This window comes from Canis aureus, chromosome 4 (assembly GCF_053574225.1).
Source record: "Canis aureus isolate CA01 chromosome 4, VMU_Caureus_v.1.0, whole genome shotgun sequence".
In the NCBI taxonomy this organism is placed as follows: domain Eukaryota; kingdom Metazoa; phylum Chordata; class Mammalia; order Carnivora; family Canidae; genus Canis; species Canis aureus.
Genome location: NC_135614.1, coordinates 70,061,524 through 70,089,499, shown reverse-complemented (window position 1 = coordinate 70,089,499; position 27,976 = coordinate 70,061,524). Strand labels below are relative to the sequence as shown.

The following is a 27,976-nucleotide window of genomic DNA, read 5'->3' as shown; positions in this document are numbered from 1 at the left end:
TGAATACACTGTTAGAATTTTTGCTGTAAATTATGCATTCACAAGAGGGATAACATTGCCCTCAAGAGGATGAAAATTGATTGTTAGTGGGGGTGGTTAAAAATTCTTAGATACTACAATAGTCTGTGGTCCTGTGGAGCTTAATCCTACCCAATAGAACCTTATTCCTTAGAATGTAACTCCTCTTATTGGGTTTCTTGGGAATCACACAAGCAGCATTGACATGGAGTTTATGGAAGTTACCCTGAATGTATACAAGATTAGCGCTAAAATCTACGGTGAGCAAGTGACTTCTTTTCTTTGATTATTTGCTCTTTCTGGAGGGATATTGCAAGAGGAGGCATAATCATGAGACGTTGTTTATGTGTGATCCTCAGTGTTTTTATGTGTGACATAGGCTTTAGAATGAAATAAAAATAGTTTATACTTTTTATTCAATTCAATAAGTTATTCAGTCTATTATATCAAGTGCTGAAAAGAAAGAAATGTTGACAATATCCAAATGAACATCTAGCAGTTATTTAAAAGTTATTTTCTCATATCAAGCAAAAAGTAAAAGTTGAGTTCACTAAAAATAGTTTTTAAGCAATTTAATTTTTAAATTACAGCTAACTCTTAAACAACATAGGTTTGAACTACATGAGTCTACTTACATGCAAATTTTTTTGATAAGTACAGTACAGAACTATAAATATATTTTTTCTTCCTTATGATTTTCTTAATAATATTTCTCTAGTTTACTTTATTGTAAGAATACAATATATAATATATATAACATACAAAATATCTGTTAATCAAATGTTTATATTATTGCTAAGGTTTCTGGTCAATGGTAGGCTCTTGTAGTTAATCTTACAGGAATCAAAAGCTATATGTGGATTTTTCACTGTGCAGGAGGCCAACACTCTTAACCCTTGCATTGTTCAACAGTCAATGTAAATTACTTTTTAAAAACTCTAATGGGTTCAAAACCTCTTATTGCTGTATATTATATATGTTGTTAATTTGCATACTAATTTCATACATTAAAATTTATAGAACTAAATAAGTTACATTAAAATTTACTGTGCAATAATCACACAATAATGAAATTGTTACATAACAATAACTTTTTAACATTTTAACTTTTAAAAATGTAGTCATTCTGAAGCCTGTGTTGAGCAAAAAAAAATGAACTTTATGTTTTTTCTTTTTATGTGTAAAGCACAGATATGCATATTACATATAAGCAAGCATACAATATATCATCATGGGTATTAAAATTTATTGCAGAAGATGAGCAATTAGAAAAAAAGTCTAAAAGTTTCTTAGGGAGTGATAATGAAAAAAAGGTTGTGAAACTGATTTAAACTATCATATGTGTTTCAGAGCAATTAAAAGGGAAAATAATGGCTTTTTAATGTATATCCACAATTTTTAATTTTTTTATTATTAATTTATTATTAATTAATTAATTATTTTTTAAGATTTTATTTATTTATTCATGAGAGACACAGAGAGAGAGAAGCAGAGGGAGAAGCAGGCTCCATGCAGGGAGCCTGATGTGGGATTTGATCCCGGGTCTCCAGGATCACGCCCTGGGCTGAAGGCAGGCACAAAACTGCTGAGCCACCCAGGGATCGCAATACCCACAATTTTTTAAAAGATTTTGGGATCCCTAGGTGGCACAGTGGTTTGGCGCCTGCCTTTGGCCCAGGGCGCAATCCTGGAGACCTGGGATCGAATCCCACATCGGGCTCCCGGTGCATGGAGCCTGCTTTTTCCTCTGCCTATGTCTTTGCCTCTCTCTCTCTCTCTCTCTCTGTGACTATCATAAAAATTTTTTTTAAAAATTTATTTATCTAATTGAGAGAGAGAGATAATGAGTGATGAGGAGGAGCAGAGAGAGATAGAGAGAGAAGCAAAGCAGACTCCCCTTTGAGCAGGGAGCCAGATGGAGGTCTTGATCCCAGGACCACCTGAGCCACCCAGGTGCCCCTGTATATCCATAATTTTATCATTTTCCGATCTTCGATCTGTGTCTAAGATTTGATTTTCCAGGCCTAGTGTCTCCTGCTGGAGAAGATGGGGAGGTGGTTGCCTGTCTTGAGCAAGTTAACCTGATGCCTCTAAGTCCTTTGCCTCCCAGGGGTTCTGCAGGTTAAAAAGTGACTCCTCTTTAGTTTTCGCCTCATGTACCTTTTAGCATATAGTTTGTTCCAAATCAGACACTATTCCTCCATCTGCTTTCTGTTTCCAAAAGTTATTGAAATATTATGTCTACTGAAGTCTCTGTTCTTGTCCTTTTGGATTTACATCTTATTTCCTTCCTCTTACAATAGGAGCTTGATGAAATAAGTTTATATGGCCAATTACTATGTTCAGTAGAAATTCATGTAGCCTCCTACATGGGAATAAATATAATCTTTTAACCGTATTCATCTAACCAGATACCTTCCCCCATTTTCCGCCCCCATCATAAAAAATTTTAACATGCATAAATCCTTTTGAATTTCTTCTATAAATTAAGCTTCCCAATCTCTTTGATACCAGATATAAAGAATACAATTCATGAGACTGTGAGGGAAAGATTTGTATTCAGCTTGAAGCTGAACTTGCCTGGGGTACTATTATGATAAATGAATGCTTTGGTTTTATGGTTTCTCCTATAGCTGACATTTAGGGATTAGCAGGTATTGTTACCTACTGGGCATTGGGGAGATATACGTCAAAAGAGGCAGGAAAACAAAGAGGGTAGCAGAGAATTAGTTACAAAACTATGATAATTTCATTATTCTGTGAGGACTAGATGGTTGAATGAAACTGTGCTTGAATAAAAGTGCTTTTTCTGCTCTTCTTTCCAGTGATGCTGGAAGAAATCCCGGGGAGGCAACATCTAGAAAATAGTCTGGGTGGATGAGCAATCCCCAGTGCAGGATCACCGAACGAAACCTTCAAGATGGTATGCAGATAGCTCTACCCTTCAGGAAAATAGATCTCAATATACCTTTTATTGACATCATGAAATATGCCTAATTGACCTTTTGAGTGACTGCATCGGCCCTATCTTTTCTAATAGGAGAAGCGAAGCAGTCTATTTTGATAAAACCAGTGTCGTCTGAGGCTTAGAAGTGTGAAAGAGAACAAAGATAAGTCCCATTATATGAATTTCAGTTTATCCAGTCTACTTTTTTAAAAAAACAATTCATTGAAGCATGATTTTTTTTAGAGAATTTTTTTAAGATTTTATTTATTTATTCATGACACACACACACACACACACACACACACACACACACAGAGGCAGAGACACAGGCAGAGGGAGAGAAGCAGGCTCCATGCAGGAAGCCTGATGTGGGACTCGATCCCGAGTCTCCAGGATCAGGCTGAAGGCAGCGCTAAACCACTGAGCCACCCGGGCTGCCCTGAAGCATGATTAACATACACAAAGTTGCATGTATTTAATGCTTACAACTTGACAAATTCAGAAATAAGTATGCACCTGTGAAATTATCACCCCAATCTATGCCATAAACATACCCATCACCTCCAAAAGTTTCCTCCCAGACTCGTTATTATTTTGTGCACCTGATAATAACACTTAATAGAAGTTCTGCCCTCTTAGCAAAATTTTAAGATAATACAGTATTGTTCACTAAGGCATTATGCTATAGAGTGGACTGCTAAGATTTATTCATCTTGTATAACTGAAACCTTGTATCCTTTGTCATCCACTATCCCTTTCCCTCAGTCCCTGGCAACTACCATTCTACTCTCTGCTTCTATGAGTTTCTATGGAGTCTACTGTTGATCTAATACAGTTACCAAATTTAGAAAAGTTAGTAATTGGTAGAGTGTTTTGATTTAATATACAGTTTATATTATTCATATTTCAATATTATTGTTCCAATATTATTTTTTATTGCTTTTTTCCTCTCCAGTACTGAATCCAGCCCACGATCACATGTTTCATTTAGTCATCACTGTCTCCCTTGATACAAGAACAGGTTTCTAAATTTTTGTTGTCATTAGTGGCATTGACAATTTTGAAGAATAAAGGGCAGCTACTTTTAGAATATTCATCACTTTGGGTTTGTCTGACAGTATCACATCTGGAGATAACAGTTGGTTTTTAAATCTCAAATCAGAATAAGTGCATTTTCAGAATAAGTGCATTCTGGAAATACCTGCATTTGATTTGCTGGTATGTATTTAGGATTTTTGTCTTTATGTTCGTGAGAAAGATTAGCTTGTAATTTTTCTTTCTTGAAATATATTTGTCAAATTTTAGTGCTAAGCTTCACTTGGCCATATTGAACAAGTGGTCTGCTCATTTTCTATGTTGGGGAAGAGTTTGTTTAAGATTGACATTCTTTTTGGGGCATCTGGGTAGCCCAGTCAGTTAAGTGTCTGCCTTTGGCTTGGGTTGTGATCCCAGGGTTCTGGGATCCAGCAAGTCCAGCAATGGGTTTCCTGCTCAGCAGGGAGTCTGCTACTACCACTCCTTCTTCCTCTGTCTCTCCCTCTGGCTTGTGCTCTCTCTTTCTCTCTCAAATAAATAAATAATTTTTTTTTAAAGGGTTGATGTTATTTTTAAATATTTATGAGTAAGTCCAATATAGATCTGAGTTTTTTGAGAAATACATGTTTTAATAAAATATACAATCAATTTAATAGAAATAGGACTTTACAGGTTGTTTTTTTAATTGTGTCATTTTTGCTAAGTTTTTTTTTCCCTAGGAATTTGTCTATTTCTTTTTTCTTCTTTTTTTGGCATAGTTGTTCAAAATATACTTGTATTTTTAGATTCTATAGCCTCTTTAGTGATATCGTTTTAAATTATTCCTGATACTAAAATTTTTATTACTAATAATTATTCTGTGTCTTAAGGTTTCTCAATTTTATTAGTTATTTCAAAACTCTAATTTTTGGCCTATTGATTTTTCTCTTTAGCATATTTATTTTCTGTTTTATTAATTTCTACTCTTTATCATTTTCTTTTCATTTAGTTTAAGTTTAATTTTAAAAAGTATTTAATAAACAAATCATTTGCCTTCAGCCTTTCCCCCCTTAACACATGTATTTTAAGGTTTTTAAATTTCCCTTTTGGGACGCCTGGGTGGCTCAGTGGTTGAGCTTCTGCCTTTGGCTCAGTGCATGATCCTAGAGTCCTGGGATTCAGTCCTGCTTCGGGCTCCCTGCATGGAGCCTGCTTCTCCTCTCTCTGCCTGTGTCTCTGCCTTTCTCTCTGTGTCTCTCATGAATAAATAAATAAAATCTTTAAAAGAAATTTCTCTTTGAGCACTGATTTTGCTTTATTCTATACGATTAATATGTTGCATTTCTTATTCAAACTAAAATATTTTCTGATTTCTATTTTTATTATGTCTTTGATCCATAGATAATCTAGAAGTGTATTACTTCCAAATATTTTATTTTTTCCTATTAAAATTTATTTTCTTTTTATGCTCAGAAAAAAAGAAATGGCCTCTGAGTCTCATGAAGGAAAGGGAGGAAGAGTGTGTGTGTGTGTGTGGGGGGCTTTTGGCATGACGTTTAATGTGGTAGTTCTTTCTCCCTACTTGCTCTACAGTCACTCCTCTTTTAAGCATCCCCCTCCAAAAGTTATAGATTTGAACACAGCTTGCCACCCACTGGGGGGTTAGGGAGGCACAGTTGGAGTCAAAAAAGTAATGCCTACATTCAAGAAGAGATGGATTCAGTGCATGTGTGGGAGTGCCTGGTGAGGGAAGGAGGTGGCTGAGGAAGCTGCTTAGAGGAGGGAGGGCAGAGAGGCTGGGATCCTTCTTCTCCCAGCATTGCCCACCCCTTTCTTGCAGCTCCCTTCTAGCAGAACTGATCCTTGTTGTCCTCATCCTTCATCCCCTACAGTGCCAGCTGGGCAAAGTCCTTAAACATGGTATCATCATCTGTGGTATAGCTGGTGTCTCCAGGGGCATCTATTTCAGGAGTAGCAATCTGGGGCCCGAGGAAGGTGATGTGGTGGTGGGACTTGGGGTGCATAAGAACAAAAGGCAGCTCCACGGAGATACCCTACCATGAGACACTGCCAGTTTCACCTTGACCCGTAGAACACCAGGATTCCCAGCACCTCCTTGTTGGCACCTTCTTTCACAATGGTGCTGGAAGCCAAGTTGGTGTCTTTGTGCTTGAGCGTCCCATCCAGGGCAAGACCATGCTTCTCCTGGTTGTCACTGAGCAGCAGAGTGATGATGTACACCTTCAGAATGTGGAATTGGGTGACACCTGGTCATTTTGTTTGATCTGAGCCACAGGCCAATTGTACTGGACAGTGCTTAGGAGGCAGATGTTGGCATACTATCTCATAGAGACTTTGATCTTCTCGACTGTTTTGGTGGAGATGTTGGTGACATGGACGTTGACACTGAGGGGCTCCCCATGGTAATATAGCTCCCTGCCCAGGGAAGTCTCAAGATGCAGGACAGGTCACACATGAAGTAGTGGGTAGTTTCTGCTGGAGGCTGGGGCCCAGTTTCTCTGGGGCAAATTGTACCTTTCAGATCACCAGACACACAGAACTCCTTTTGTGGTTTTTCTCTTCTAGTGATTTGGCAAAGAAGGGTCAAACCTCAAAGTCTGCTCCATAGGCCTTCCCGGTGTCTGCTGGGTTTGGCTGCAGTGTGACAGACTAGGGCCAATTCTGAAGTATTATATCCAGGTCCTGCAGCCATAGCAGATGGTGCAGGTGAGGGTCACAAACACTTTGTGATCCTTTAAGTGGTCATGATCCACAAGCACCGCACCATCCACAGGGTTCACTTTGTCTAGGTGGTCTACAAAGACCTGGTTGCCCAAGTACGCCTCAAGCTTGAAGTTAGAGCACAACTTCTTGAAGACCCTGGTGTCTGGTTTCCCTCCATGGGTGCGCACACCCGCTGCCCACTGGGTTGGTGGCTAGCTCGCAACCTCCCAGCCTGCTGCCAAGTCCCTTCTCCTCCCTATGCCACTGAGCATGTGCGCCCTCCGCTTCCAGCTATTGTGGAATAATTATACATAGCTAAATTCCCCTGCTGCTTGGGATTATATTTATATATCTCCATGCCTCCAAACCACTGAAACTTGCATTATGGCTCAATACATGATCATTTACCAACATACAGTAAATGCTTTGCATACACTCAAAAAATGTGTATGAAGTTTTTTAGTCTTTTATCTACTTTAATTAGGCCAAACGTATTAATAGTATCCTTCAAGTCTTCTGCACCTTTACTGATTTTTAGATGCTTGTTTCTATCAGTTACTGTTAAGAAATGCATTAAAATCTTCCCGAACAGCATTACCCACCCATCCCTTGAGCTCTGGCTATCTTCAACATCCTCCTAGCCTTTGTCCCCCCACTCCCCCACCCCCCAGCACTGTGAAGTAGCAAAAAGCTCTGATCTGCTGCTCTTTGTTAGGACTCTGGCCCATAGTGCTCATATATCAGCAAATTTTTAAAAGAAAAAGTGGCAGAGAATTTCTCTTACTAAAGTGGGTTTTCCTTTTCTCAGGCTCCTTTGTTGCTAAACTATTTCTTGCCTTTATTATTCTTTTTAATTTCAGCATTGAGAGTTGCTTTTCTAGGAAGTTTGGTTTGATAGAAAGTACTCTGCCAGAGAGAGAATCAAAGTCTCACATGCACCGTTTCTGATTAGTAAAGTAACACTCGTGTTTTATAGAAATTGGGAAAGTCAGAAAAGTAAAGAGAAAAATTAAAAACCTTCCAGCATCTTCACCTAGCTAATTCCTAGTCATCTTTCTGTTTTCTGCCTCAATTAACTTCTTCAGAGTCTAATCAACCTTTATTTATATTAAATTAGATGCTATTCATAGCACCTTGGTTTTTTTCTTTACACTTTTTTCATGATGTGTTATTATAGATTTGTTTTTGTATTTATTTGATTAGCATTTGTCCCTTTCACTAGATTATTAGTTCTAGTGTGGCATGGACCATGTCTGCTTTTCTCTGTAAACATAGTATCTATTATTGCCTATTTGATATTTATAAAATGTACTTTTTGAGCAGTATTTCTTTTTCACACGCATATATGTGTATATTTTCAATTAATATTCTATTATGTATATAATCTTTATATGTATTTTTCCATTTTATGTATTTTAAAAATTCATTTGACAATATATCATAAATATTTCTCCATATGAAGATTATAATAGCTCAGTTACCAATTATTTGACCTTGGGCATGTCAGTTAACATTTTTAGGGCTCAGTTTCCTCATCTGTAAAATAAAGAAATGATAATTGTTCTAACTACTCCTTCATAGAATTGTCAAAAGTAAATAAGCCCACAGATCTGCAAGGAAATTATGGCATAGAAGATACTAACATAAAATAGTTAAGCAATGAGGGATTAAATTGTTGCTAGCATTGTTGCTCGATCCATTGTCTACAAAAAAACCACTGGAACCATATGTGATATGACAGATCCATGTTCACCTCAGTTCTCTAAGGAAGATGTAATGCTTTCTATTGACCACAGAGATGGAGAAACTCTTCACGTGTGGAATGTTTGCATCATGGCAGAGGGATGAGTGTCATAGAGCAATTAGGTAAGAAAACAACATAGAGCTAAAACAAGATGCAGCTATTTCTATTACAGAAAAGTAGGCAATTAGCTTTTTGTAGAGCACTTTATTAGGAGCCAAACATCTGTATGAATGTAATAAACAGTTGCTTCTAAGTAAGTGCATGAGCAAAAAAAAATAATAATAATCGCAGTTATTAATAAGGGATGAGAAGGGAAAAAAAGCTCTCTTATCTTAGAAGATTTGAAAGAAAATCACTGTGAGGGACACCTGGGTGGCTTAGCGGTTGGGCGTCTGCCTTCAGCCCGGGGCGTGATCGTGATTCCTGGGATCAAGTCCCACGTCGGGCTCCCTGCATGGAGCCTTCTTCTCCCTCTGCCTGTGTCCCTGCCTCTCTCTCTGTGTCTCTCATGAATAAATAAATAAAATCTTAGAAAAGAAAAGAAAAGAAAAGAAAAGAAAAGAAAAGAAAAGAAAAGAAAAGAAAGAAAAGAAAGAAAAGAAAAGAAAGAAAAGAAAAAAGAAAAAGAAAAGAAAAAAGAAGAAAAGAAAAGAAAGAAGAGAAGAAAATCACTGTGAGACAAACCCAGAGGAGACCAGATCATTTTTTCTAGCTATGCTGGGTTATCAACAAGTGATGTGCGAACCTTATCAATGTGTTTTTCCAGTTTAAGTCTTTCATTAAGTTTATTTCTTTTTCTTTTGGTTATCATACATATACGGCAGCATTACTGCTACTAAATATTACTTCAATCATTGCCACAAATATTTCTGTTTTCTCAATAAATTGAGATTAAATTAAAACCTTCAAGAATTGCTACATGTGACATCTGGATGTGTAAATTCTGCTTAACCATTAGAGTCAAGGTTTTCATAGCCAGAGTTTGCAAAACTAGGTGAAGAGTATCACCTATGTAATATTCTATCTCAAGAATGATCCCTTCTGGGTAAATTTTACATTATTATTTTGAAGAATAAAGGTAAAAAAACACTATACAATTGCAAGATATCAATATAAAAACACTCTAGAGTAACTAGATTCCTTGTCTCGATAATAGAAATTCCACTTTCCCTTAATGTTCCTGAGGAGCGGGTTGGGGGAGGGGGGGATTCTAGCATTTTCCCAGAGTGAAACTTTGTTATTCTAAGTTTCTTTTGTTTGGAAAATGTTGCAATACTCTGCAATTAGAATCGTTTCATCAGAAAATGTGGCAATAAATATATTTCCCAAATGCTTGTTCTTTTAAATTCTATCTGGCAAAGTGGCCATTTAATCAACAGAGTGAGAAGATAGAGATTTAGTTTAGAGTTTAATTGGACTAGGACTGAGTGTAGAAGCGAGAAGAAGCTGAAAGATTCATTAGCCTATGGTCTCTCCAATTTTGTAAATGATTATTAGTGACTAAGGAAGCAATCTTCTACATCCTCCATACCATTTGTGGAAAAAGAAGCACAGAAAATCCTCTGCTTTGACATTGCTGTGCTTAAGGTGTTTCCATTTGTTAAAGATGCCAACCGAATACAATTACTCTTGTTCATTAATTACTAGTTAAATCAGATTTATTACCATGAGAAACCTGGAAAGTTATGAGAAATCCAGAATGCTAAGATAGTAAAATATGGAAGTACATTTGCAATCGTGGATTATTCAGAACTCAAGATAGACAATTTATTACTACTTGTTGCTATAAGTCCTCACTAATGGAACTGTATTAATTTGGAGTTTGGGATGATTTGGAGTCTTGGCTTAGATCTGTCCTTTTATTCATTACAAAGACAGGGTTTAGAAAGCAAGTTAGCAGTTAAGCAATAAGGATCATATATATTTTTAAAATCCAGGCTCTCCACTGCCCTTCTTTATTAATAAATAATAAATACCATTAGTATATCTTTTGACCCAGTAAAAGAGAAAGATGCAAAAGCAAGTCTTGTCACACATGAAGAAGTAGTAATATAACCCTTAGACCACTGTAAAGAAGAGAAGAACAGATGAAAAGTTTAAGGAAGTAATAGGCAAGAGACGCTCATCAGCAGTGTGCTGGTATATGTATAACAATTATAGCATTTGTCAATTTCTGTTGTGTAAATACTTACATTATGAACAATTTCAAGCTGCCAATCTGATATTATTGAGTGCAGAGTTAGAAAGAGAGAATAGACATAAGTAACTTTAAGGGCATAGTTATTAGTGAAATCTTTTTTTAGTAAAATGTTAATAAAATTAGTAAAAATGTATTACAATTTAGGATGTAATGATTTGAAATATTTATTGCCTTTGTTTTTAATTAACTTAAATGAAAGTTCATATAATTAAACTTAAAATAAAGTCTATGTTTAACAGCTAGCTGGCAACAATTCTGAACTTTTATGAGCTGGTATAAATAAGCTGGCTCTAGGCCACCATTAAATTTTGGTACCACTCTCTCCCAGACTTAAAACCTAGGTGATAGAAAAACATATCCAGATAAGTCATGGGGAACCCAAAAATATTGGACCTTGAACTCTGATACAATGGACATAGACTGAAAAGATTACAAAGCTTGCAGAAAAGTCCTGGATTCAGAATGGTGTCACAAACAATATGGCGGTTGAACAAGAAAGCAGCAATGCTGGCAGAAGTAAATGGACTGGGGATAATTTTACTAATTGTGGGAAGCCTATTTGTAGTATCCACAACTCTTACGTGCCTTGAGAGAGGAACAAGAAAATATTGAGAAAACTGATGAAACCAAAAATGTCTTGATTAGATACTATGACAAGGAACACACGTTTTATAGTGGGTGTCCACATAAGCCTTAAAAGGCTAAAGGAAAGACTAGATCAAAATTAATACCAGTGTTAGATGCTGAGCACATCAGTAGGACAAAGCCCTTCACAGTGGCAGCGAGCACGGTATGACAGTCTGTGGATTAGAGGCCCTACTTCACCACCTTTTTGAATATTTGGATGAATCTTGAAACACAGAAGGTAGAATAGAAATCCTATGACAGAGTAAAAGACAATATTGATGGAGAACTTAAATTTTGAGCTAATTGAATGTTTTCCTTGATCAGTAATACTAATTTTCAAGTTTAAGATGTTTTTCTTCAATCACTGAGTTAGGGGCAGAAAGGCAAGAAGAACTCACAGAAAACAAAGTTACATTTTTGAGGAACATCTGAGTTCTAGTAGGTAAATATCAACTTACTCTTGTAAGGAGAATGTTTCCTTAAGAAATAAAAAAAAAATCTACAATCTTTTTATTTTTTTATGATCTGTTATTTAAAAGAATAATTTGTAAATTGTGTGTCATTCCCAAATACATTTCTAGCTAAGATTTTACATTAAGTTTCTTTCTCATGTTGCAAAAGCCTTCAGAAATCCCATGCTTATTCTTTCAGTCGCCTCCAGAGCAGTGTATCTAAATATGAGCTTCTAATTCTCCTGACTTCTAGCCTTGATGTCACCATTTATTTCTTCCTTTCTGCAGACCCATATGCCCTAGTCAGTCAACAGGCCCTTTCAATGCTGCCTTCATAGGCTTCCTTACATCTCTTTATTCCTTCTGTCTTATTTTTTTCTTTAAAGATTTTATTTATTTATTTATTCATGAGAGACCTAGGCAGAGGGAGAAGCAGGCTCCCTGCAGGGAGCCCGCTGTGGGCCTTGATCCTAGGACTCCAGGATCGTGACCTGAGCTGAAGGCAGTTGCTCAATCACTGAGCCACTCAGGTGCCCTTGATTCCTCTTGTCTTAACTAGAATCCAGGCTCCTTTCACCTCATGTTTAAGTAACTGTGGTAGTCTCCTAGCTGATCTCTCTACTTTCAGCCTCTGTTCTTCCTTTATCCTTCTAAAAATAATGTTGGTTTTATTTCCTAGTAACCTCTGTTTAGTGTCCACACTCTGCTCTTAATCCACAGTGGCTCTCTATGTTGAGTCAAATGCTCAGCTTGGCAGTCACACTCTTCCATCAGCCAGCTGGTTTCTAATAGAGCATTGTAATTCTTTCCTACCATAAACTGTTTTTACAGCAAGCAACTTGCTTGCTGTTCTACTCTCCAACTCCCCACTTGTCTGCTCACTTCTCTATCCTTTCCTGCCCTTGTCCTAAAATCCCTTCAACCCACTCAGGAAAAGCCTGTATTCTCTCAGCCAAAGCCTATTTCCTCCCCTAAACTGTCTTGACCTCTCCATCTCGCAGGCACAAGTTCCAGCTCAGAATATCTGTAATTGTTACAATCTGTGTCATATAAGATATCATTGATTAGACATTTTCTTGGCCTGTTCATTATGTCTCACATATCAAACTAAAGCACTTAAAAACAAAGTTTAGATCTTCTCCTTTTATATTCTTGATAACATTTAGTGTAATCTTGGGTATAAATTTTAAAAATTATTGGAAAAGCTTTTATTTATTTATATCCATTAAGGAAATCTTATTGCCTTGGCTAATTGCAATATACATTTGGGGAATCAAATTTTATCCCTTTAGGGATACTTCAGTAATTGAAAGTGGCCTTTTTCCATCCAATCTAAACTGAAATGTTTACATGCAAATGACAATTTTCAAAAATAGAATCTACATGCATGTGCTATGGATTAGTATGATTCTGTTTTAGTCAATATGCTCGATTTTATCATAGGAAAATAAAATGACTGACCCATCACCAACCTATCAATTATTCCTTCAGTTATTTTGCAATGTAGAATTGGGTATCAACTGGTTCATTCATTTATTCAGCAAATGTAAATCAGACACCTGTTTTGTGTCAAAAATGAGTCCAGGACCTAGGTTTGTGGCAAAGTACATATGATCTCTTTTTTCAAAAGCTTAGAGACTTTCAAGAAGATGAACAATAATGAAAAACAAGTTAAAATACTATGGAGGAGTGAAGCAGTGTGGGCAGAAGAGCAAGTTCTGGAGTTGGGCTACTTGAGTTGACACCGGGCTGGCTCACAGCCTTCTACCTGCTGGATATTGGCAAGTTTCTTAACTTTATCAGCCTCACTTTCTTCATTTGTAAACTTGGGATAAAATTAGTTATCATGAAGATCAAATTAAAAAAATTTAATGGAAATTGCTAGAATTCAGAGGGCCATCTAAAGTACTGACAGTAAATATATAGAGATAAATTTAGAATTTTATTATAATCCCAATCATTCACAGTGTAATGAAGGCGAGGTACAAGATGGAAGTGCAGGGGCAGAGAGTCTGGAATCAGGGAGGTTTTCCTTGGGAAGTGAGAAAAGAAACGGCCTAAAAGCTAATCTGTGGGATTAGAGGCTGAATTAATCCCCAGAGAAAAAGAGAACTTTAGAAGAAATACAAGAGTTATGATCTAGAAGAAGAAGATAGAGGGTCAAGGGTACAGGAGAGGAAGAACACTAACTTCTATTTCCTGACCTTCTGATAAGCTTGATAAGTAGCAGCTACTACTGGGGAAGGTCAGGAGAGAGCCTGGTTTTATAAAGGACAGCAGACAAAGAAGTGTTAAGGCCTTAAGTGGGTTTGTTTAAAGTGGAGCATATTTTACCTACAACAAAAGAAGTATTAATCTTTGAGTACAATATGTCAAAGAGTGATGGAACAGGAAGTTGCTCAAGCTTCTGGCAAACAACTAACTAGACTAAGCATCATTTAAAAAATAAGGAAGTTACCCCGTTAGTGCAATAGGTAGCACGTTAGTCTCATAAACAAAAATAAATATATTGCATGGTTTTCATGTTGACACATCTTATGCTTTATGGGAGCATTGTTTTTCTCTTGGTTTGTGGCATTACAGATATTACAAATAACTATTCACTTATGTTAAAGGAATTTTTGTTCTTGGCCTTTTTAAGCTTGTAGAGGGTTTCATAATAATGCATTAAGCTTTTAAAATAGAAGGTCTTGAATTGAGTTGGTATATACATATTTTAGTTCTTCTTGATTTATAACTGGTTATTGAACTAGATATAACTGTTATTACTTAGTGTATCCCTTATCTAGAGTGTGGATGTGACAATAGCTACGAGTGGCCAGCCATATCCTCATAGCTCTCCTCTACACACTGAAGCCTCCTTAATGAAATTTCTGCTACTCCATACCTGAGGCCCTTTAATGACCCTGGGAAGAATCAGCCCATGCAAGAGTCAAGCCAGAAATGCCCAAGAGTTAATGCTATTGAAGTAGCCCTCAGTCTTGGACAGTTGGGGGTTTGGTAAAAAAGATATGCTTTCTCTCCCCTCAGTTGGAATAAGTCTGAGATATGCTCCACATTATCACCTAGAAGTCTGGAGTGGAATTAAGTGTATTAGATCATGTCTGCTCCTGTCTGAATCAGGAATATTCCCCTGACATATCTCCCTTCTTTTCGTGTATCGCCAAAATCTCTTTCTCTATTGGATGGCTCCTATCAACTTATATGAGTGCTCCCATTTTTCCCATCTTAAAATCAAACCAGCAAAAGACAATTATACCCCCATTTCAACCTCTAGCTACCCTCCCATTTTTCTGCCTATGTTTTCAGCAAAACTCAAAAGATCTCCTATTTGTATGCCAGTTTTTCTTTTTCGTCATTCTTTCTTTTCCTGTGATTTTTTTTTTAAAAAAGAAACACGTATAAAAACCATCAGCCTAAAAACTTTTAAATCAGATTTAAGAGTTCATGTAGGGGGGATCCCTGGGTGGCTCAGCAGTTTGGTGTCTGCCTTTGGCTCAGGGCGTGATCCTGGAGTCTCCCTGCATGGAGCCTGTTTCTCCCTCTGCCTGTGTCTCTGCCTCCCTCTCTGTGTCTCTCATGAATAGATAAATGAAATCTTAAAAAAGAAAAGAGTTCACGTAGGAAAATATTTCACCATGTATGTTAATATCTTTTTCTATAAAGCACCGTGTTTCTACTAAATCATAAAATTCGACATGACTTTTAAAAAATGAAGAATAATACGAGGGATGGTTCTCACAGCAAAAAATTAAATTGCTTTAATTCTCCTGATCACTTTAGAACATATCTATAATATCATCCAAATCTTGATTTAAAGTTTTTATTATTGTATTACGAAAAGAAATGATAGAAAGATAAAAAGAAAAATAAAACAAATTTGAAAATCATTATTTTTACCTTCTCTTGCAGAGCATAAAGTCCCAAAGGAGACCTGTAAAGTAAAATTTTATAAATTTCTTTAATCTACATGGGATGAAAAAGGATTCTGCCCAGACCCTTATTCAAAAATTTTTTAGGTTCAAGTTAGAGCACTGTAGTAGTTTCAAGATTTTATTTAATGTTTTTATTAGCTAAAATATGAGGCAATAATTGAAATGAAAATAGGAAGAATATATACTGTTATAGGAAGAGCTTCAGACTTGAAGGCTCCTTTCCAGATGTTAGATCTTGGGACCCAGTTATGTCAGTGCTCTGCTGCTGTAGTTTGGGAATAATAGCACTGAACCTAGATGGTTGTTGTGAGGATTATTTTAGATAATGTCAAAGAGTTTTCTAACACAGAACTGTAGTACAACTAACTGTAATGTAATAGCTTAAACTTAGCCAAAAGTCAAATGCAGTTGACCCTTGAACAACATGTGTCTGAACTGCTTGGTCCACCTATATGTAGATTTTTTTTTCAATAAATATATTGGAGATTTTGGAGATTTTCTCTCATGATTTTCTTAATACCATTGTCTTTTCTGTAGTTTACTTTATTGCAAGAATATAGCATAAATACTTATACAAAATATGTGTTAATTGACTGCTCATATTATTGGCAAGGTTTCCAGTCAATGGTCAACTGTTAGTTGTTAAATTTGGGGGGAGTCAAAAGTTATACACAGATTTTCAACTATGCAAGGTTTGGCACCCGTACCTCCATGTTGTATCAGGGGTCAACTATAATTCTTTTTTTTTTAAGATTTACTTCAGAGAGAGAAGGAAAGACCGAGAAAGAATGTGAGAAGGAGCAGAGAGAGGGGAAGAGGGAGAGAAGCAGATTCCTCGCTGCTCTATCAAGGGGGCTCTATCTCACAATCCTGAGTTCATGACTTGAATGGAAATTAAGAGGGGGATGCTTAATCTACTGAGCCACCCACACACCCCAAGGGTCAACTGTAAATAAAAACTATTATCTCTTTTGCTTTCCAGCAATAACTCAAAAAGTTGAGAACAGAGAAATACACAACTAAAATCCAGCCACACCACAGAAGATTAAAAAAAATTTTGAAGGCTCACAAGTATCTTTTTTATATTAAAAGGTTTTAAAGCTAGGGACTTGTTGCATGAAAGTAACCACATCTACACATATACAATGAGATTAACCAAGATGTTCATGGGTTTTAGTTTAGTAAAAAAAGAACTGGAGCCTGGGTCATTATCAAGCTGAGAAATCACATCTTACAAACTTAAAAAAAGAATGTAATAAAATGGTGTTACCTTTAGGGAATATTGCTCTAAGGGACTTGAAAACATTATTTATTCAACTTAAAAATTATTAAATTAAATATTTGATGAAATTTTTAAGAAGAAATTAATACAGCCATAGTTCTTCTTGATGGGGAAAACAAAGAATAAAAATATTTAGCTGGCCAGGATTGAACTGAATACATAGCTTATTTCATCCTATTCTTTGGTATTTACATAGGTTTCTAGAATTTCTTATGTTTATCCCATCAACGATGTAGGCAATGATGTCTAGGCTCTTACCAGGTTCAACTTTAATTTTAAACTCTATTTTTCAGGTCCCCAGTGATTAAATCTCCAGTTGTCTGAATTTTGAGCACTTGAAATTACAAGAAATCTTTTGTTTTCCTAGATAATAGCACTATTTTCCTACAATAAGATTTAAACTGTTTCCAGTTTAAATTACTGTTTCCAGTTACTACGTTACATAAAACCATCAAACCCCATGGCACAAACATTGAGAATTTAAATGACCAATTGTTTATGGTGGGTGTTAACTATAATTTTAGAAAGAAGAAATTTATTTCCTAATTAGTTCATTTTACTGGCCTGAGTCTACACTGGAAAAAAAAAAAGAAAATTATCCAGTCTAGTTTCCTAATATTTCCCATATGTCATACCTATTAAGAATAGGGACACCATCAGTTCTCAACAGGGGTGCTGTTGGCATCATGATGCCAGAGTTCTTCATTAAGCCAGAACGTCTACTATGCATTGAAGATTATTTGGCATATTTGGCCTTGTACTCACTAAATGCCCCCGGGCTGTCCCCAGTCATTTTGACAATCAAAAACCTCCTCCACACATTTCCAAATGTCCTCTAGGGAGCAAACCACCTCCAGCTGAAAACCTAAACCTCAGAGGAAGAACTAATTTTTTTTAATGCGTCTGTTTATTATCCATTTTCAGATAATGATTTCTAGGTTATTCACAAGTTATAGCCAATGTTTTCTATAGTTTAATTTCTTTTCAAAAGTATCAGGCTAATGCTTTCTTTTTATTCCACCACGAGCTTAATATAAGTTCTAAAACTCAAATATATTTTATTTTATTATAAAACTCAAATATATTTTAACTTCTCAGTCTGGGCAAATGAGGTGGTTACCAAGTGGTAGACTATATTGGTGCATGTACACACACACACACACACACACACACAACACAACAGCTTTGTGACTTGGTTACAGAATTTTCTGCAGGAAAAGGATACATAGCAAATTTTTGAGAAACTAGTCTTCACACATAATAACATCAAACGGCTTAATCAGTACTTTCAGGCTTTCTCTTTCAGTAAATCCAGATTTGTTCACTAACACAAAACAAATCCTCCACAACTTCTCTAGTCTTTAATACCAGTCTTAAAGATGAACAATATTAATAAGTAGAAATAGAATGAACAAATAAAAATATTAATGTTAGATTTGACAACAAGATTGGACTTTAGTTAGTAATGACAAGCTACTAGGAGGAGTTTTGCCTTTCCAAGTGCATAAATAAAATCTCCACTCACCTCACATAGACCTTTTTGGTGTAGTCATCTCATACTACTATATCACCTCACATAGACCTTTTTGGTGTAGTCATCTCATACTACTATATGTTGATGTACTATAAAACAGTCTATAACACTTGGTTACTGACTTGACTTAAATCTAGAAACCTTTTTTTTCTTTTTTTTAAGCAAGCATTCCAAGAAACACAAACCTCACAGGCATGCCCACCAATACAGGAAAGAGAATAATAAAAAAGTAGAAAACTTACCATTTCCCCATGACTTGGAAATACTTCAGTAAAGACAGGACATACTTCAGCTCCACAGCCAAGCCCCCCTTATGCGCTCCCATCAGGAATCTCAATACATCCTGAAATGCTTAGGTAAGATGTACTTGTCTTCAAAAACATTCCAGTTTCTAAGACTCAGCTTCAAAATAAAATTTGATAAGGGGCCCCTGGGTGGCTTAGTCAGTTCAGTTAAGCATCCAACTCTTGATTTCAGCTCTGGTCACAATCCCAAGGTCATGAGATGGAGCCCTGGGTACAAAGTCTGCTTAGGATTCTCTGTCTCCCTCTGCTTCTCCACCCTCCACCCTGCACCTCCCCCTTGCACATGCTCTGTCTCTATAAATAAATAAATAAATAAATAAATAAATAAATAAATAAATCTTAACAAATGTTAAATTGAAGATAAAACTAAGAGAGACTCAAACATATTTTAGCAAGAAATCTCTATAAGCCCTAAACCTGAGTAAAACATCTACATGTTTAAGTGGCATGGGAAACAAAGGCAAAAGAAATGTAGCTTGAATTAAACTCTCCTTACAGCGTGCAGGCCACAGAGACATCCCCGAAACACGCGGAGTGTTACCCTCTTCAAGGAATTCGTGGCTGCCCTAGTGCCTTCATGTTTAAAAGTAGCGTCATCTTGGCAGCAGCTGGCCCCTCAAGGTCCTTAAAGCATTGCTTCCAGATTCCTTGGAGATTTGCACTATCTCTCACCCCCACTGGTTAAAAGGTATACAATCTGTCACTCCTCACAGTCCCAGTATGACTTTCTGTCCACAGGTCCTGTCCCACGAGTAAGGAAGGGGTTAAAGTGTAGGCAGGAGAGAGAGGAGGCCCCTGACTCCCCTGACAAGGCTCAGGCAGGAGGCTATGTGACCAGGCTCACAAAAATCCCAGATATGGAGAAATGCGGAGGCGGACAAAACCAGAGATAAGGGAACATAACGAGATGACTTCGTTATGTCTTAAATGTCAGAGATGAGATATCTCTATGACAGTTACAGCTGGACCACTAAATATCACCAAACTTCAAAGAAAAAGTAAACATGGTACTACCAGTGGTAGAGATGTCAAGAAGATTTAAGTTCCCTAGTCAGTTCTCAATAAAAGACTGCCACTAAAGCCCTCAGTGGCAACCCATTCCCGACCCCTCTCACTCTAGGAAGCTTTTTGTTTTCCTTTCTGTTCTCACCTTCACTTAATAATTTGCATTTCACTTCACCCTTTTGTGTCTGTGAGACCCATTCTTTGACTGTGTGAGACAAGATCCCTGCAATCCTGTAACAGAAGTTTCTTAAAACTTTTTTTTAATGTGATCAAGTTGCATTTATTTGAGAAGCAGAAACAGAACTAGGAAGGAGGGATGAGAACAAGCCAGGAGTCCCTCTTAACAGGCCAGACGGAGCCCAGGCTTTGTCTGTGTATGTGATCTGGGCCACCCAGCAGCCTCCACCAGCCTTTTCCTAGGAGGACAGGATGTGAGGAAAACCTGGGCAGAGATGAACGTTCCATGGAGGGGGGGTTGATGGAATGAATTGGCCCCGGGCCCCTCTGGACCAGATGAACAAGCCAGAGACCCCACAGCACTGTTGGCGATGTAGATGGAGGCACCACTCTGTTGTTCTGTATCTTCTTTCTACCATTTTTACTTCTGTTTTAAACAAATATAAATTAAACATGAAATAACTTTTTATTTAAATTTTTAACAATCATTAATTCAGGAAAAGGACATTGGAGTTGCATCTAAATTTTTACAATCTATCTTACAATTAATATTTTTCAAATGGTAAAAACAGTCGTTTAAGAACTGTTTGATGCTCAGGGTGCCTGGGTGGCTCAGTTGATTAAGGGTCCGAATCTTGTTCTCAGTTTAGGTCTTGAGTTCAAGCCCTGCCCAGCGTGAAGCCTACTTAAAGAAAGGAAAAGAATTGTTTAATGATCACTTACCAGTCCAAAAATTATTAACATCTATTATTTCATTTTTTAATTAAAATTTTAACTTTAGGGACGCCTGGGTGGCTCAGTGGTTGAGTGTCTGCCTTTGGTTCAGGTGGTGACCCTGGGGTCCTGGGATCGAGTCCTGCATTGGTCTCCCCACAGGGAGCCTGCTTCTCCCTCTGCCTATGTCTCTGCCTCTCTCTGTGTCTCTTATGAATAAATAAATAAAATCTTTTAAAAAATAAAATAAAATAAATTAGCTTTAATTTCCAGTATAGTTAACATACAGTGTTGTATTAGTTTCAGGATTTTTTATTTAATTTTTAATGAGATTTTAAAAAATAACAATATCACTGCAACACAAGGGGTGATTTTTCCTGCTTTCAAAAATACTTTTCAAATTCTGTTTTTGACTGTGAGAATACAGAAATTCAATTGAATAAAATATGCCAACTGCTGTAACAAGCAAGTCATGTTCTTTGGGGGCAAGAAAACAACGGTGCGGGGGGGGGGGAAGTATTCTCAATATACGATGAGTAAGCAAATTCTGCTCTTTTCTTCCTTTCCTCCCTGCTTCCTTCCTTTTCTTTTTTTCCTTTTTTTCTTCCTTTTTAAAAAGTTCTTCTTTTGTCATTCCTTCCTTTCAGAGTCCCTTTTCCTAAAGCGTATTTCACCAAACTGGAATTGAGGAACTAGGGTGGACAGGGAGGAGGAGGAAAATGAAGACAGAAAATAAAGAGAGCTAAGTTCACAGCCAACAGAGAATTTGCGGTCTATGGTCCCACTCCAAGGTGGGAAGCTGCTTGACATAAGTTAAAATGGAGCAAGAGCTCAGGTTTGTACTATGGGGTGAAAATCAGGAAGGACTTCACCACCAGAAACCAATTTGCCTTCCCTTAGGAAGGGCCTCTGTCCTATTACTATTTCACTCTCCTGGAGGATTTCTGAGCACACAGAGCAAACAGGAAGTTTGAATTTCCTGGGATGATATAAAAGACCATTTTCAAGACTATGCATATTGGTGAATAGACCCCTATACCTCATTTGCCAATTTAGGGATGAAATTCAATCTTTCTTTATGTTTCATTCTTAATTATCACCAAAAAATTGGAAGACATTCTTTGATTTAGTTCAATTGATATTATCAGAAATTTTACGTGTGTATTGTGCTCCATTTGGTCATGACTGAACCTTATATGTCACTGCTGTTTGGAGTCACTCTGAAAACAGGAACTACAATATTGTGAAAAGACTTTAACTAGGTCATATGTTTGGACATCCAGTAGAAGGCTTAAATGTAAAACAAATTAGTCATGCCCACGGTCTGGAAAGCATTTATTCAAATGGAAGTACATTCCTCTTATGCCCTTGATTCTTTATTCATGGATCAGGAAGTAAAATAACAAGTTTTATCTTTCAAATCATCTTAGCTAAAGTGTTTTCATCTTGGCCGCAATCTGAGGAAGAAAGTTATTGCAATAAGAAATGTTGGAGTATATAAGTCAGTGTGGTTTTTATTTTTATAATTGGGATTGAATTGAAGCATGGAGTCATTAACGAGGGAATAAAGTGACCTGGATGGAAAATTAGCAGTGGAGCAGAAGGCTATTTCATGGAGTTATTTCCCTCACATTGACCATAGAAGTACCGATCGTTCTTGCAGTGACCAATAGAACAAGTGACCATGTACTGGTTGGTAACTTATAGGCCAATAGTTCCACTGTTTCATTTAAGAAGGATGAATCAAAACTTTAAGTATGTTGACTACAAAACATTTGCTGTTTTAAGATGATCTGACTTTTTTTTACAAGTCTAAATACAAATTTTAGGCCATATATCTGAACAATATTTACTCATTTTAAGGTCATACAAATTCCTGCAAGTTCACATTCAAATCAAAGGTAAGTTTCCCTCAAGGTTTACCTTTGGTGCTGTCTTATCTTATTTCTCATCATTGTCATCCTCCCAATTTTACCTATGGCTCCCCTCCTCCTGGATCTCTTAGCTGTTTCTCTCTAAATATTGTCTGGGGATCCAGATCTTGTGTGATAGTTCCTCAGTGTATAGTATCCTTATTTTTACAACCTACAAAGATCTGAACTTCTAATAAATCTTTCTTAATTTCCTCCTCTATCAAAATCTCACCTCTCTTTATGTCTTTGGATTCAAGCTACCTAATCTTTTTTTTTTTTCCAAGCTACCTTTTTTTTTTTTAATTTTTATTTACTTATGATAGTCACACAGAGAGAGAGAGAGAGAGAGAGAGAGAGAGAGGCAGAGACACAGGCAGAGGGAGAAGCAGGCCCCATGCACCAGGAGCCTGACGTGGGACTCGATCCCAGGACTCCAGGATTGCGCCCTGGGCCAAAGGCAGGCGCCAAACCACTGCGCCACCCAGGGATCCCCCCAAGCTACCTATCTTAATCAAAGCTGTTACGGTGCTCATTAGGGGTCTGTATGTCCCATTTCCAGGTTATATTCCTATGTTTAGCAAAGGTCATCTGGAGCCATAACACATAAACTGAAATACTGATGGGATTGCCCTCCCTCGATATCATGGCACAAATGCGTGCCATTGCTCCCAACAAGGACTGAAAGAGGCAATATAGATGGTTCTGGTATTCATCCTCATCACTGGAAAACAGCATGAAACACCTGTGTTTTCTAATGTATGCTTCTGAGGTTATGGGGTAGGGGTTCAGCAAAAACATTCATAGTAATGACAGGCAGACTATTCATTTCCTTCTCATAACATAAACCAGAATCAAGTCATTGGAAGCCAATTTTGAATCTGAGGCAGATAATGTTTCCTGTATCCTGCTATTATTTTTCTCCCCAGCATGTGCTCAATGAAGATAAGTCCTCTGAATAATTATCTGACTGCAGAAAACCATTAGGCCAGGTTCCAATGAGGTACCACAGCTGTGCTAGGGACCAGATAACAGAGAACAGCGCTCAGGGCTTTTTTCATCATGTATCTCCACCATGACTAGTACAGTGGAGAGAAGACAGGACCCAGAGTGAGGTGGTCCCAAATTTTCAGGGAAGGTCATGAGAAACCAAGGGTATGGGAGCCAGTAAGTAAAGTCATCTAAGAAAAGAACCAAGAGAACTGTTCTAGGCTATGTATCTCCTAAAATCTGGAGATTGAGACAATTCTTTTAGTCTTTCCTCATGTGGAAGGAATGCAACCAAGATGTTACGGTTAACTTTAACCTCTAAACCAAAGTGCAAGAGAAGCTTGTTGATTCCTAAACTTATAATCTGAAGTTCTTCTTTCTGGAAGTGATTGCAGTAGGTTAAACAAAACCAACTCCTTAGAACATGAGTAATTCACTCCTAGAAAGGGCTGGGAGTTGGCTGATGTGCTGCTACCTATATTGCTCCTCTGACCAAACTGCAATGTTTTGTTTATTTAATTAATGGCTTTCTTCTCATTAGGCTTGCTGCCACAACCAAATGGAAGTTTTTCAGCCTGCCAAAGGGATGAGTCTGGACTGTTTGCCTATGCCTTGAGGCTAGCTTTTTGCTTTCTCTCTAATTTTTTAAAAGCTGTCTTAAAGACAGACTTTAAGCTACATTAGAACCAGAGGAAAATATCAGCAAATCCCACTGAAAAGAAGTGAATAGCCTCAGGGGTTTGTGCCCCAAAGGTCAGATTTAATCCAATATCAGTTCTGTTTGGGAGTCAGAATATTTTTGAAAAGTCTAGGCGTTTTCTTCATAATTAGGTCAAAAGAGGTGAGCCTGTTCAGTGGGGGCCTATTTTAAAAATAAACTAAAGACTTCCTATTCAACTCAAAATATAGGTGGAGTCAAGGTATGTCTATATAATATCAATACAGAAAGAATAAAAGTGAAAGATCCATTCTTTCCCTTAGATGATTTGCTTCTTTTCTTTCTTTCTTTTTCTTTCTTCCTTTCTTTCTTTCTTTCTTTCTTTCTTTCTTTCTTTCTTTCTTTCTTTCTTTCTTCTTCTCTTTCTTTCTTTCTTTCTTTCTTCTTTCTTCTTTCTTTTTTTTTTTAAGATTTTATTGATTTATTTGACAGAGAGAAAGAAAACACAAGCAGGAGGAAGGGCAAGCAGAGGGAGAGGGAGAAGTAGGCTCCCTGCCAAGCAGTAGCCCTATATGTGAGGTTCAGTCCCAGGACCCTGGGATCATGACCTAAGCACAAGGCAGGTGCCCCAGATGATTTGCTTCTGTGACGTAAATGCTTGTGATACCTGAACATAGTTCTGTGTTCAAGTAGATTTGGACCAATACCCGCAAAAAAGGAAAACACAGGAAATACCACAGTAAGATAAGAAGTAGATATTTAGAGGGAAGCATGAACAAAGATGAAGAAAACTTAGGAAGATTTGATGGTCTTTGGGGCTAAAGGAAGAGAAATAGCAGAAAGACGGATGCGCCACTACCAAGCACCAATGCACTCAGTGCCGCTGTGAGAGGTGACTATCTCCTACTCTCCTACTACTTTCTGTTCTAGTTTATAGTATATCTACACAAACCTTCCCTTAACTTGGAAAATTTTGAGGAAAACATCTGTGGGAAGAAAACATTGGCTCAAGGAATTTCCATAGCAAACCATTTTGATACCAACAAAAATCACTGGGGCAAATATGGAAGTCTCATCCCTTTTGTCTGACTTTCATTAAGACAAATTGATTGTTTACTGGTTATCCAGGGCATATCTATATAGAACAATCAAACTGCTTGAGGAGAAAATGTCTTTGTGAATGAGAGGGCAGGAGAGCTTTTGGAAGCTTTTCTCTGATGTATAGCAAATATCGGCACTTCTTTTTGGAGGAGAATAGGTTTAATTGCATCCTTACATTCATCAAAAATGAAAATACAATTTTCTGAGAATATTTCAGCAAAGCTCTTTCATTTAGACATGGGCCCTGCCTGGGAATCAGAGAGCTGAACTCTGGTTTAGTTTGGGGAAGGCTGTCTGGGACCTTAGAAAAGGCTGCCGACCCTTTGGCTTCATCTTCTACATCTGTAAAATATGGAGATTCACATAGAAGTTTTTTTTTCTTACTTAAAAGTATTTTAAGATCCCTTCTAGTGCTAAAATTCTGGAAATCTATGCTTCTTCCAGACAACTCAGAGAGAGAAAACCATATCTTTAGTACATCTCTTGTTGATTATGAGTAACAAAAAAAATAGGATACTACATGGTTTGAGTAATAAAGAAATCTTTGTATTTGTAAACAGCTGCATTATTTAAACTCACTCCAATTAAAAATTGTAGAGCAAATGGAAATTGAACTTGGAATAGTATATCTTAGTGTTTATATAGTTCAACTTTCTTCCATGGCCAAAGAAGTGTGTGTCAGCATACTACTATATAATTTCCAAAAGTTGTGAAATAGACAGATTAAAGTTCTTTTTATTAAAACTGCACAAGAGTTCTGGAGAAGATAAACAAAATGCAATAAATTTGACAAGAGCTCTGGAATTTAGCATCTCAGTAGGGAGAGAGATGCTGGACTAAAATATCTTTACAGGCAAGGAGGCATGTAAAGTGTGGGACATGTTGGCCTGGTCTGCCTTTGCCAATAACAAGCTGTGTGATGGAAGACAAGTCCCTCTGTTTCCCAGATTCTTTGTCTGTAAAAGAAGGAATTGGAATGAATGCATGCCTGACCACTTTCAGTCTTAGAGTCTTATGATTCTGTAATAAGACATTAAAATGCAGTTAATTACAAATTAATAATGCAAATAAATTGCACAGATGCATATTTTAAATCCTTAAGACAATAAATTCTTCCAAGATACTCATTTATATATAATTATTTGTAAGTTAATTAAAAACTCATAGGGTCACATGACTTTAGATAAGAAAGAGACCTTAGCAGTCAGTGCCAACTGTTATAAAACTGCATCATAATTATTTGTGAATGTGTCCCTTTCCTTGCATTCTTTGAGGAAATAGTCTTGTGTTTCTTTGTATCATCAGTACTTAGATCAGTACAGAGAGAGTAGACACTAATTAAAGATTAATTAATTTTTCAGGTAAAAAACCAGGAACCCTAAAAAGGCCAGCTAAGCTGCCTATACTCACACAGGTAGCTAGACTGAAGCTTCTGCCTCTGCTGAGACCCAATCCAGGGAGGGCTGGTTCTTTTTTTAAGGCCAAATTTAGATTTTTTTTCCCAAAAAAACTGTCATTAGCAATGGCATCTTTTCCATGAAAATGGGTCTTTTAAGGACTCTAATGGAGGCCAAATAAAAATTAAATGGAAAATAAGGCACACAATAGATATTCAATAATTACTCAGTGATCTATTTGAACTTGAATCAAATCACTCTATCTTCTTAAAAGTTGTAAAATTATCTTTTTGTGCCTACTGCAGCTTTGGCTCTTGACCCCAAAAAGCATGTGAAGTGTGTAGCGGTTCCAAAGCATTGGATGCTGGATAACCTGACTGATGTGTTTGCCGCTCATGCATCTACTTACGAGGTCCCCATAAGCTGAGAGAGTGTCTCCCTCTCATCATTTTCATAAAGAACAAATTTAGGTATGCCCTAACAGGGGAAAAAGTAAAGAAGATCTGTATGCAGTATTTTTATGAAGAATGATGGCAAGGTCTGAACTGATACAACCTACCCTGCTGGCTTTAAGGATGTGATCAAGCACTGACAATACTGGGGAGAATTTCCATCTGATCTATCACACCAAGGGTCACTTTGCTCTTCATTGGATATACCTGAGGAGGCATAAGTTGTGCATAAGGAGGCATAAGGCATAAGGAGGTATAAGTTGTGCAAAGTGAGAAGGATCTTTGTGGGGACAAAAGGAATTCCTCATCTGGTGACCCATGATACTTGCACTATCTGCTATCCTGATCCCCTCATCAAGGTGAATGACACCATTCAGATTGATTTGGAGACTGGAAAGATTACTGGTTTCATCAAGTCTGATACTGGTACAGACACTCTCTATATGGTGACTGGAGGTGCAAACCTGGGAAGAATTGGCATGACCATCAACAGAGCGAGACACTTTGGTTCTTTCGATGTAGTTCATGTGAAAGATGCCAACAGCAATGGTTTTGCCACCCAGATCTCCAACATTTTTGTTATTGGCCAAGGCAACAAACTGTGGATTTCTCTTCCCTGTGGAAAGAGTATCTGCCTCACTATTGCTGAAGAGAGAGACAAGAGCCAAACAAAGCAGTCAAACAAAGCAGTGGGTGAAATGGTCTCTAGATGACATGATTAGGAGTCTTTATACTTAATTAAAGATAATACAACACGATAAAAAAGTAATAAAGTTATATTTCTGTGGTA

General features: G+C 37.1%; 1 protein-coding gene and 2 pseudogenes across 8 annotated transcripts in view; 1 reads left to right on the top strand and 2 right to left on the bottom strand.

Annotated features, from left to right (window-relative positions):
• C6 (complement C6) overlaps window positions 1–19,608 on the bottom strand; it is a 95,113-nt gene extending 75,505 nt beyond the window's left edge. The window contains exons 1-3 of one of the 7 annotated variants that reach the window (XM_077896097.1): window positions 19,279–19,608; window positions 18,720–18,989; window positions 15,627–15,660 (exon numbers count right to left, since the gene is read on the bottom strand). The gene's annotated coding sequence lies outside the window, so the exon portion shown is untranslated. Of the gene's footprint in view, window positions 1–15,626; window positions 15,661–18,719; window positions 19,059–19,278 lie in introns of those variants that run through there. The other 6 variants (XM_077896098.1, XM_077896099.1, XM_077896102.1 and 3 more) reach the window with 6 other exon arrangements.
• Window positions 19–27,976, top strand: LOC144312937 (small ribosomal subunit protein eS4-like; annotated as a pseudogene). Its single transcript, XR_013378593.1, has 4 exons — window positions 19–278; window positions 2,844–2,941; window positions 27,040–27,407; window positions 27,440–27,976. The product of XR_013378593.1 is annotated as a small ribosomal subunit protein eS4-like (transcript).
• On the bottom strand, window positions 5,866–16,374 carry LOC144312002 (beta-arrestin-2-like; annotated as a pseudogene).